This window comes from Phasianus colchicus, chromosome 1 (genome assembly GCF_987193195.1).
Source record: "Phasianus colchicus chromosome 1, bPhaCol1.hap1.1, whole genome shotgun sequence".
Classification (NCBI taxonomy): Eukaryota; Metazoa; Chordata; class Aves; order Galliformes; family Phasianidae; genus Phasianus; species Phasianus colchicus.
In genome coordinates, this window is record NC_143436.1 from 195980945 (window position 1) to 195991213 (window position 10269).

General features: G+C 50.6%; 1 long non-coding RNA gene across 1 annotated transcript; it reads right to left on the bottom strand.

Moving 5' to 3' along the window:
* Window positions 1-2823: 2823 nt before the first annotated feature.
* Window positions 2824-6119, bottom strand: LOC149920363 (uncharacterized). The gene is made up of 3 exons (XR_016472011.1): window positions 5965-6119; window positions 4349-4536; window positions 2824-3615 (listed from the first exon to the last, which is right to left on the bottom strand). It is a non-coding gene; the product is annotated as an uncharacterized LOC149920363 (long non-coding RNA).
* Between the last annotated feature and the right edge of the window lie 4150 nt (window positions 6120-10269).

The following is a 10269-nucleotide window of genomic DNA, read 5'->3' on the forward strand; positions in this document are numbered from 1 at the left end:
GAGGCAGCAGGGAGACCTCATGGCCCTACAGCCCCTCATGGCCCTACAGCCCCTCATGGCCCTACAGCCTCTCATGTCCTGCAGCTCCTTGTGGCCCAACAGCCCCTCATGACCCTATGGCCCCCTGTGGCCCTACAGCTCCTCATGGCCCTATGTCCCCTTGTGACCCTATAGCTCCTCATGACACTACATCTCCTCGTGTCCCTGCAGCCCCTCACAACCCTACAGTTCCTCATGGCCCTAAAGCTCCTCATGGTTCTACACCCCATCATGGCCCTATTGCTCCTCATGATCCTACATCTCCTCATGACCCTACAGCTCCTCATGGCCCTATAGCTCCTTATGACCCTACATCTCCTCATGACCCTACAGCTCCTCATGGCCCTATAGCTCCTTATGACCCTACATCTCCTCATGATCCTACATCTCCTCATGGCCCTATAGCTCCTCATGGCCCTACAGCTCCTCGTGGCCCTACATCTGCTCATGGCCCTACATCTGCTCATGACCCTATAGCTCCTTATGACCCTACATCTCCTCATGGCCCTATAGCTCCTCATGGCCCTATAGCTCCTTATGACCCTACATCTCCTCATGGCCCTACATCTGCTCATGGCCCTATAGCTCCTTATGACCCTACATCTCCTCACGGCCCTACATCTGCTCATGGCCCTACATCTGCTCATGGCCCTATAGCTCCTCGTGGCCCTACATCTCCTCACGGCCCTACATCTCCTCATGGCCCTACAACTGCTCATGGCCCTATAACTCCTTATGACCCTACATCTCCTCATGGCCCTATAGCTCCTCATGGCCCTATAGCTCCTCATGGCCCTATAGCTCCTTATGACCCTACATCTCCTCATGGCCCTATAGCTCCTCATGGCCCTATAGCTCCTCATGGCCCTATAGCTCCTTATGACCCTACATCTCCTCATGGCCCTATAGCTCCTCATGGCCCTACATCTCCTCATGGCCCTATAGCTCCTTATGGTCCTAAAGCTACTCATGACCCTATAGCTCCTCATGGCACTACATCTCATCATGGCCCTACATCTTCTCATGGCCCTGTAGCTCCTTATGACCCTACATCTCCTCATGGCCCTACATCTCCTCATGGCCCTATAGCTCCTCATGACCCTACATCTCCTCATGTCCCTACATCTCCTCACGACCCTACATCTCCTCATGGCCCTATAGCTCCTCGTGGCCCTACATCTGCTCATGGCCCTACAGCTCCTCATGGCCCTACATCTCCTCATGGCCTTATGGCCCTTCGTGTTCTTACAGCTCCACACGACCCTACAGCCCCTCATAACCCTACAGCCCCTCATAACCCTACATCTCCTCATGGCCCTACATCTCCCTCGTGGTCCTGCAGCTCCTCGTGGCAGCCTCAGTTCTACATCCATTTGGGAAGCATTATTTAGAAGCTGCATTATTTAGGGTTCGCACCGTAACCGCTTTCCTCTTCCGTGCGCATGGGGAAAGGAGGATTTTGGGCGTCCCTTTTGGGAAAGCATTGTGACTTTGCACTGCCACACAAATGGGCGTGGAAGGATCTGGGGGTAATTTTTGAAACCCCGTGGCTCAGAAATGCTTTGCTGCACCTCGAGGCTTTACGCCCTTGTGCTCGATGTAATTCCTACTTATTCTTTTTGCTTGGCTTTGCTTTGTTTTTTTTTTCACACGGAGCTGAGAGAAAGGTTTGGAGCAGAAAATGTAGGATGTGAATACAACATCTTGTAAAAACGCCGCTGCACGACCCTCTGGATGCTGCTATAATGCCATCGCTGCAGAGAACAAACAATATTAGCTGGAAGTGGTTTCTAGCTGTTAGGCAAAATGATTATATTGTCAAGTGTGATGAATGAGGGAAGCGGGGAAGGCTTTAGCATCCTATCTGCGCAGTTATTTTCCATAATGTTCTTCTGAATGCTCGCCTCTCTCTGCTGCCTGCCCTCATTTATCCCTGGAGTGCATGCGGTGCTCAGTGGCTGCCAGGAGGGCTCTGAGCCATTGGGGAGAAGAAGAAGCTTTCCAGCCAAGATGAGGTGAGGATTCCCTCTGGGCTGAGCATCCCCACAGTGTTGGGATCTGCAAAAATGACTTCAGGGGAGCAGAGCAACCTTGTAGATAGCAGAGAAGAGAGAAGAGCTGGTGCGTTAGGCCACGGTAATATCCAGTGTGGTGATGGAGCAGAGGGCGATTATACCACGGTTGTTTTGTTTTTATGATCATCCTTGAAGAATATTAAAATGCAAAGAGAGCTGGGAGAAGAGTATTGGCACCAACTACCCAGGGAGTGCCCGTCCCTGGAGGTGTGTGAAAACCATAGAGATTGGTGGCACTTGGGGACGTGGTGGGATGGGTTGGGGTTGGACCTGGGGATCTGAGAGGTCTTTTCTGACCGTAGTGATTCTGTGATTCTGTGAAGAATCATGAGAGCAGTTAAAGATCTGGAGAATATGTATTGCAGTGAGAGCCCCTGAGCATCCTCTAATCAGTCTGATCTCTGGTATGTGAGTTTATGTGGGCAAAAGGGGTTTGGTGCCAGACCAAAAAAAAATGGGAAACGTGATCTTATGACTGGGAAATGAGTGACAGCAGAGAGGAAGTTGGGCATTGGTTCTCTGCAGTGACAGCCACAGAAAGGTCAACTGGTTGGGTGCTGTGAAGGGTCTTCTGGCAACCTGGTCTGATAGCAGGTCTGGAGGTTGGTGGCCCTGCCTGTGGCGGGGGGGTTGGAGCTTGAGGATCGTAGAATCATATCATAGAATGATAGAATGGCCTGGGTTGCAGAGGAGCACAATGATCAGCTTGTTCCAACCCCCTGCTGTGTGCAGGTCGCCAACCAGCAGCCCAGGCTGCCCAGAGCCACATCCAGCCTGGCCTTGAATGCCTGCAGGGATGGGGCATCCACAGCCTCCTTGGGCAACCTGTTCCACTGCCTCACCACCCTCTGGCTCAAGAACTTCCTCCTCACATCCAGCCTAAACCTCCCCTGTCTCAGCCCCTTGGGGTCTCTTCCAACCCAAACCATTCCATGATTCGGTGATTCTGCCCAGAGGCAATGTCCAACTTTTTTTTTGGGGGGGGGGTGAGGGAGGAGGTTCCACTTTATTTAGTGCACCAGTGGTTTAGTTGCTGGGCGATACAAACCAAAGCAGGAAATTATAAATATTGCATGCAACTCTTCTGGAAACTTGACAGAAATAGGCTGCAATATATCAACATAAGATATGCCACAGTTCATGGGACCCAAACGGGGCTGTAAAGGCAACGATTCCTTAATTAACCAGAGCAATGACATAGTGACCAGCATCAGGTGTCCGCAGTGCTGTAAATTTTATGCAAATGTTATGCTTAACAAGGGGGTCGAAATAGGGATGACAGTGTTGAGGGCATGGAAGGGAATGTCTGTCCTGCAGGAGATGCACAGCACGGTGATGGAGTAGGAGCTGCACACCAGGAGCAGATGGGAGGCATTGAAATCATAGGATCATTGACTCAGCAAGGTTAGAGAAGATCTCCAGGATCCCCAGGCTGGAATTCCCACCGGGAAAAAGTCTTTAGTGGATGCACTGTTCCTGCATCTCTCCACGGTCAAAACATCTGCGAGGATAAAGAGGATGAAAGGGGAAGAGGTGGGCAACACTCTGCGTTTCGCTGAGGAGCTTTGCATGGAAAATGCATGCAGGGGAAAAGCTGAGCTCTTTGCAGCACACAGCTCAGCCCTGATCGCTTCCAGCCTGCAATTAAGGTGATTTGAATTACGGGATGATGACGGTGATGATGATTATTGTGCCTGAATCTATAGACAGTGCAGTCTCCAGGTTTGGACACAAAGGGCAGGAGACGTCTCACCCAGCTCTGGGTGCTCTCCATAGGATCACAGAATCACAGAATGGCTTGGGTTGGAGGAGAACTCAAGGATGATGAAGCTCCAACCCCCCCAGAACAGGCAGGGCCACCAACCTCCACATTTCATAGCAGCCCAGGCTGCCCAGGGCCCCATCCAACCTGGCCTTGAACACCTCTCCACGCAAAGCCTGAATCTTTTAGGGTCCCTTTCTGGTCCATGGGGAAAAAGGGATGTGCTGGGTCACCACTCCTCAGCCCCATTCATTGAATCACAGGCGACCCCAAGTTGGAAGGGACCCATGAGAACCTCCTTGTCCAGTGGGAGATGAACTGTGCTATGGAAATGCCCATTTTTCTCAGGGAAAAACCAACGTTTCGAGGACTTTGCTATAAAACAGGAAAGCACCGGGCTCTCCTTTGCTGGGATATTGCCAGCTTTGCTGCCAAAAGCCATCCTCCTCTCTGCTCTCCACGCCTTTGTTACCTCTGGTCGTCTCCTTGCAGCTCATTGCATTCCTCACCACAGCAGTGCTGGGTTCCTGGTGCTGTTGCTGAAATTCAGACGAAAAGATCAAATTCCTCCCAGCTTCCAGGTTGTTTCTTGGGACGTAAACACAAAGCAGTTTTCAAGCCTTTGTTTTTGGCTGATCTAGGTCAGCACGGCGTCTCATACTGCAGCAAGAAATGTTTTAGAGATTGAAGAAGTTCAAAAAGAAGAAACCCAACCAGGACCAAGGGTCCATCACTGACTTCACTCCATCTGCATTGGCCCACATAATGAGGAAGAGAAATGGAAAAAAAAAGCAGATCAGGTGGGGGCAGAGAGGGCGCAAATATCAATTGTATTTAAATCTCAGCGGGGCAGAACGTCTATTTGTTTGTGATATTAAATGGATCTCCTCTAGGTGACAGCTTTCAGCCCTGACGTTGCTGTTCCACGCAACGCAGCTCTGTGCTTACATCACCCACATTGACTCGCAATGCCTTTTGTATTTTCCAAGGAGGATAAGAAGGTGTGTGCCACGGTTTGCCATTCATTTCACATCTCCATCACCGGCTCTTAGGATTTCTGAGATGGAAGGGCTTCTTTTCCTCTCCATATAAATGCTCCTCGGTGGCTCGTGAAGATGCAGAATAGGAAGCACTGCTTTGCCCAATCCCTACTCAATATGCTTTATTTCTACAGCAAAACCAAACATTTTGGGAGCTTCCATCGCCTCCCATTTGAGCCACAGATTTCTCCTTCAGAGGCACAGCATTCCTTTAGAATTTATCTGTTCTCTAATAGCAGGAAAATCAAAACCAAAATTCTGCTCAGAAGAAAAAGAAAAAAAAAGAAGCCAACAGCCGCCCTTGTTTTCATTAGTCTGGTACTAAAGAGAGGAGCAGCGAAGGTTAATTTGGTTTCTGTGCCTTTTCTTGGTTTCTTCATCCCAATTTAAGAGGACAGGAATGAAGCTCTGTTGGAAGCGCGCTGTGCTTTACCTCAAGGAGCTGAATGATGGTTGGCCTCCTGCAATTTCCTAACGTTATTAAATCTCTCCTAATTTTCAGATCGTTTTACCTTTCACCCAGAAAGCCATCTCCATAGCCGTATAGAGGAGATCCATTTAATATCACAAACAAATAGACGTTCTGCCCCGCTGAGATTTAAATACAATTGATATTTGCGCCCTCTCTCCCCCCACCTGATCTGCTTTTTTTTTCCCATTTCTCTTCCTCATTATTATTATTATTTTTTTTGTTGGTTTTTGTTGTTCCAAACTGGCAACCTTTGAGGATGTAATTTGGTCAAGCAGCGCTGTGCCATTAAAAAAAAAACAAAACAACAACGACCAAACCCTATAATGTATTGTATTGAATTAAAGTCGCCCGCGGGTAACGTCCTTAAAATTAGCATTGATTTGAAGCTGTTGTTCAGACGCCGTATATCAAATTCTCATCTTTCTGAGACCGTGGACATAAATCACAGTCGTATTTTTTCCATCCCGGACTCCGCGAGGAAAAAAAGTAAATCAAGGTGAAGCACTTAATTAGGCTGAAAAAAATATATATATATATTATGATTGCGTTAACAGAATAATGCCCACAATAACTCACCGGGGCTTTGGAGTTGGAACACGGTCTTCCCTTCTTCTTCATGTCCTCCCCAGGGATCAGTGAAAACCTGCAGGAAATCTCAGTGGAAGGATGTGGAGCTCCCACGCGGTGATCCTCCTGATGGACCCCTTCTGATTGACCCCTTCTTGCTGCGTGGAATTTGTGTTTCCACGGCACCGGGCCACGTTCTGCCAGATTCTGGGGCTCCTCCATGGCTGCACAGGGAAACGCTGCTCTTGGGGTTGGGTCTGGGGACCTTGGAGGTCCTCTCCAACCTCAACCTGCGTGGCTGTGTGATTAAGTGTGCATGGTGGGGGTGGGCTGACGGTTGGACCTGGGGGTCTTTGAGGTCTTTTCCAACCTGAATGGGTCTACAGTTCTGTGATGCACGACCCAAGTGAGGATGCAGGGCATGGCCAGGGATGTGCATAGGAGCAGCCAGCAGCTGCACGACCCGATGCAAGGCGCAACCACACAGCATCCCAACCTGCATCTCTTCTGGCTCCAGTTCTGCTCTCCAGCATTTGAAGGACAAAGGAAGGATGGTGCATGCATCTCCGAGCCCATGGGTGCCGTCCCTATAGGGCAGCCTCTGCTTCTTCATTGGACGGGAGCACAGGACAGTGCTGTGTGTGCAGGGATGTCCAGGTGCATTGGCCAGCATGCCATGCTCTGCATGGATGAGCACCTCTGCATCTCACAGCATCTTCTGTCTCAGGCTCTGTCAGAGCCTGAAGCTCGCATTTCTCACCAGGTTAAGCTGTGGCAAACCTTTTTTGAGCACGGATCCTGAGATCCAGATCCTCCCAGCAACACCAGCAGGGAATCCTCAAGTCTTTCTGGATTTCTTTCAAAATGTGCCCCGAGACACAAATCACTGTTATAGCAAAAGCAAGGTCTGCAGTGCTGAAAGGTACAGCGGGAAGGAGATGTTGGTTGAGGGCACTGCAGAAAAATCCTTTGCATCTCTTAAAGAGTTGGGAACCAACCGAGGCCAAGTGTTGTTGGGAGCCATGTGGGCTGGGAAATGCAGGCGTGGGGCAGGAGAAGACCTTCCCACTGGCTCTGTAGCAACGGAGGGGGAAATTCACACAGAGGGGCAATTCCTGAATTGAAGTCTTCCCAGTGACAAACGTCCTTCTGCCCTGCGTTGGCCATTCAGGTTCTGGTGGTGCCCCTGCAGGTTGTTCCCAAAGGCATTCTGCTCTGGGAAGAGTAACTCGAACTAGAGTATAGTTGGGGCCTATAGCATCCTATGGCTGAACCCCGAGCTTCAGACACCTGAAAATGTGCTTCTAAAATCCTCCTTGGAAAATAAGTCATAAAATGCCTATTGCATGAAGGAAGAACTCCTTGCTGGGTATAAACCATCGGAGCTGTGGTCTTGTCCATTACAGTTCGAGTCTGAATTACAAACAGCTTCAGATATAGCCCACTCTGCATGATCCTGGGATTATCTCAGCTCTGCTCTTTCTCAGCGAATTAGTGGGAAAATGTCTTATGAGTCAACAACCCCTCCTGCAGGCCGGAGATTTTATTGAATACCCGACGCTGGGAAACATCCACGCCATCAGGCCTGACAGCTGCTGCAGGTTTGGCTGCTGCACGGACCTGAGCACACCGACAGCTGTTGGTAGCTGAGCTGCACCCCTGGGGAAGCTCATCTCACCCTGGAGCCTGGAGCAGCTGGAAGGGTTGCACCGTGAGAACGCTGCACCTGGAGCAATGGGAGCTGGCTCACGTCCGTATCAAAGTCAGCAGTGTTGAATGCTGTCAGACAAATGAACAAACTGCAGAGTTGCTGAGGTTGGGAGGCACTTCTGGAGGTCATCTGGGCTGTGTTCCTTTGGGTTTTGAATATCTCCACAAATGCAGACTCCCTGCCCTCTCTGAGCAGCCCACGTGGCACTTGGATAGGGACAGATCCCTTCCCTGTGCCATTCCTCCATCCATCCCTTCCTCCATCCACCCACCCATCCCTCCATCCCTCTCTCCATCCCTCCCTCCATCGATCCATCCTTCCATCCATCCATCCATCCATCCATCCAGCCAGCCAGCCAGCCAGCCAGCTAGCCAGCCATCCTTCCATCCCTCCATCCACCCATCCATCCACCCATCCATCCATCCCTCCAACCCTCCCTCCATCCCTCCCTCCATCCATCCATCCATCCATCCCTCCATCCCTCCATCCATCCATCCATCCATCCCTCCATCCCTGCTTCCCTCCCTCCCTCCCTCCCTCCATCCAATCACAGAGCCAATTGAGTTGGAAGGGACCCTTCAAGGCCACCTGATTGCACTCCCTGCAGTGCACAGGGATGCCCACACCTCCATCAGTGCTCAGAGCCCCATCCAGCCTGACACCAAATCGCACCTCCTCTGACCTGAATGAGTCTCCTTGGTATGGAAGTTCCTCCCCAACCCACTCCCACCTTCACACCCCTCAATCTAAAATATTTTTTGCAAATTTACCAAACCCACCAATATGCAAAGCAGCACCACTGTCACTACTACCCACCATCATCCTTCCCTGCCCCCTTGCACGCTCATCTCTGGCCATTTGGGTTTTGAGGTCACTTCTCCTGGTGCTAGAGGACCCATTGCCTGCTTTGATCTCCACCCCTCTCCATGGGAACAAGCACAAATAGCAGCAACAATGAGCCACTGCCATGTTCAGCACAGTCATAAAATCATAGACCATCCCAATTTGGATGGGACCCATAAGAATCATCAAGTCCAACTCCACCAGCAAGACGAGAAACAGCTCTGGTCATTCTGAAGTACAACTTCTGCAGCAATTCCCCACTTGGACCTCTGGTTGCACCTCAATTCCCCACTTGGATCTCTGGTTGCATCTCACTGGGTGAGGTGCATCTGGGAGCTCTCTGTTAAAAACATTTCCCCCTAAAGCTCCAGGGCAAATTGCACTTCTAAAGATGTTTGTTTGGAGACTCCATCTCTTATGCTATGGTGGCAGTGCTAATGAGAACAGTACGAATTGGTCTCTGGGTGATTGCAACTCTTTGGGGCTTTGTTGTGGTTTTTCATCATAATTGGTGTCCAGGGATGGTGCAATCAGCATGGAAGCCTTGGGGTGCCCCGAGGGCTTGGGTTGCCCAAATTTCAGGTTGCCTGGGTGCCAGAGAGCCTCAAGGCTTAAGGATCTTAAACCTTTTCAAGTGGGGTTTTGCAGCTTTGCCATCTTAGGGAGCTCTGGGCAATGTGGTTTGTGGGGAGAGATTGGGATTCAAGCAGAGCATGGAGACACACTCAGCTGTGGGTTTGAGCCCAGCACCGTGGTAATGAGTTTTTCCAAGGCCTGTTATCAACCAAACCCTCACGTTGGGCAGCGCAGTGGGATGGGTACATTAATTCTGATTCGGACTTGTTGGAAATATTTTCCTTTTTGCACATGCAGAGAGCCAGCAAACAACTCATTTCTATCCAACTTTTTGAAATGATGATCCGTCTCCTTTGTATTTTATTTTATTTTTCAATGAAGAAAAGAAGAAGAACTGTAAAAGAGCAGAAAAACCAAGGAGTGGGGTAGGGCAAGGGCAGGAGCTTTCTCTTGCCTTGCTTTGAACCAGCTTCCAGGTTTGGTGGCTGTCCCAGGCCCTGCTGTGAATTGGGAAGCTGGGGGGGGGGGACTTTTCTATAAAGCGAACCGATTTTGGAATAACAAACCCAATTATCCGGCTCCAAAGCGCCGGGATTTTTTGACTGCTCGCCGTGCTGCCCTGAGCTCCATCCTTCCCTGCTCCCACACTGCCACCGCCCGGCTCGGCCTCGCTGCACAGCCAGCGCGCTGCTCCCAGGGCTCTGCTCCACTCCTCTTCATCAGCGGCAGAGGAGGTCGTCTGTTTGTCCGTCCATCTGCCCACTCTCCCACCCATCCACATCCACCCTCCCATCCTCCCATCCATCCTCCTTCCATCCCTCCATTATTCCTCTCTCCATCTACCTATCCCTCCCTCCCTCCATCCATCCATCCATCCATCCATCCATCCATCCATCCATCCATCCATCCATCCCTCCACTCATCTCTCCTTCCACCCCTCCCTCCCTCTCTCCATCCCTCCCTCCATCCAATCACAGAGCCATTTGACTAGGAAGGGACCCTTAAAAGCCATCTGGTCCCACTCCCTGCAATGAACAGAGACGCCCACAGCTCCATCAGTGCTCAGAGCCCATCCAGCCTGACCTTGGGTGACTCCTCCAGGGATGGAGCATCCACCACCTCCCTGGAAAAATTAATCTAGTGATCCACCTTACCACAAAAAAACTTTTTCCTTATATCCAACC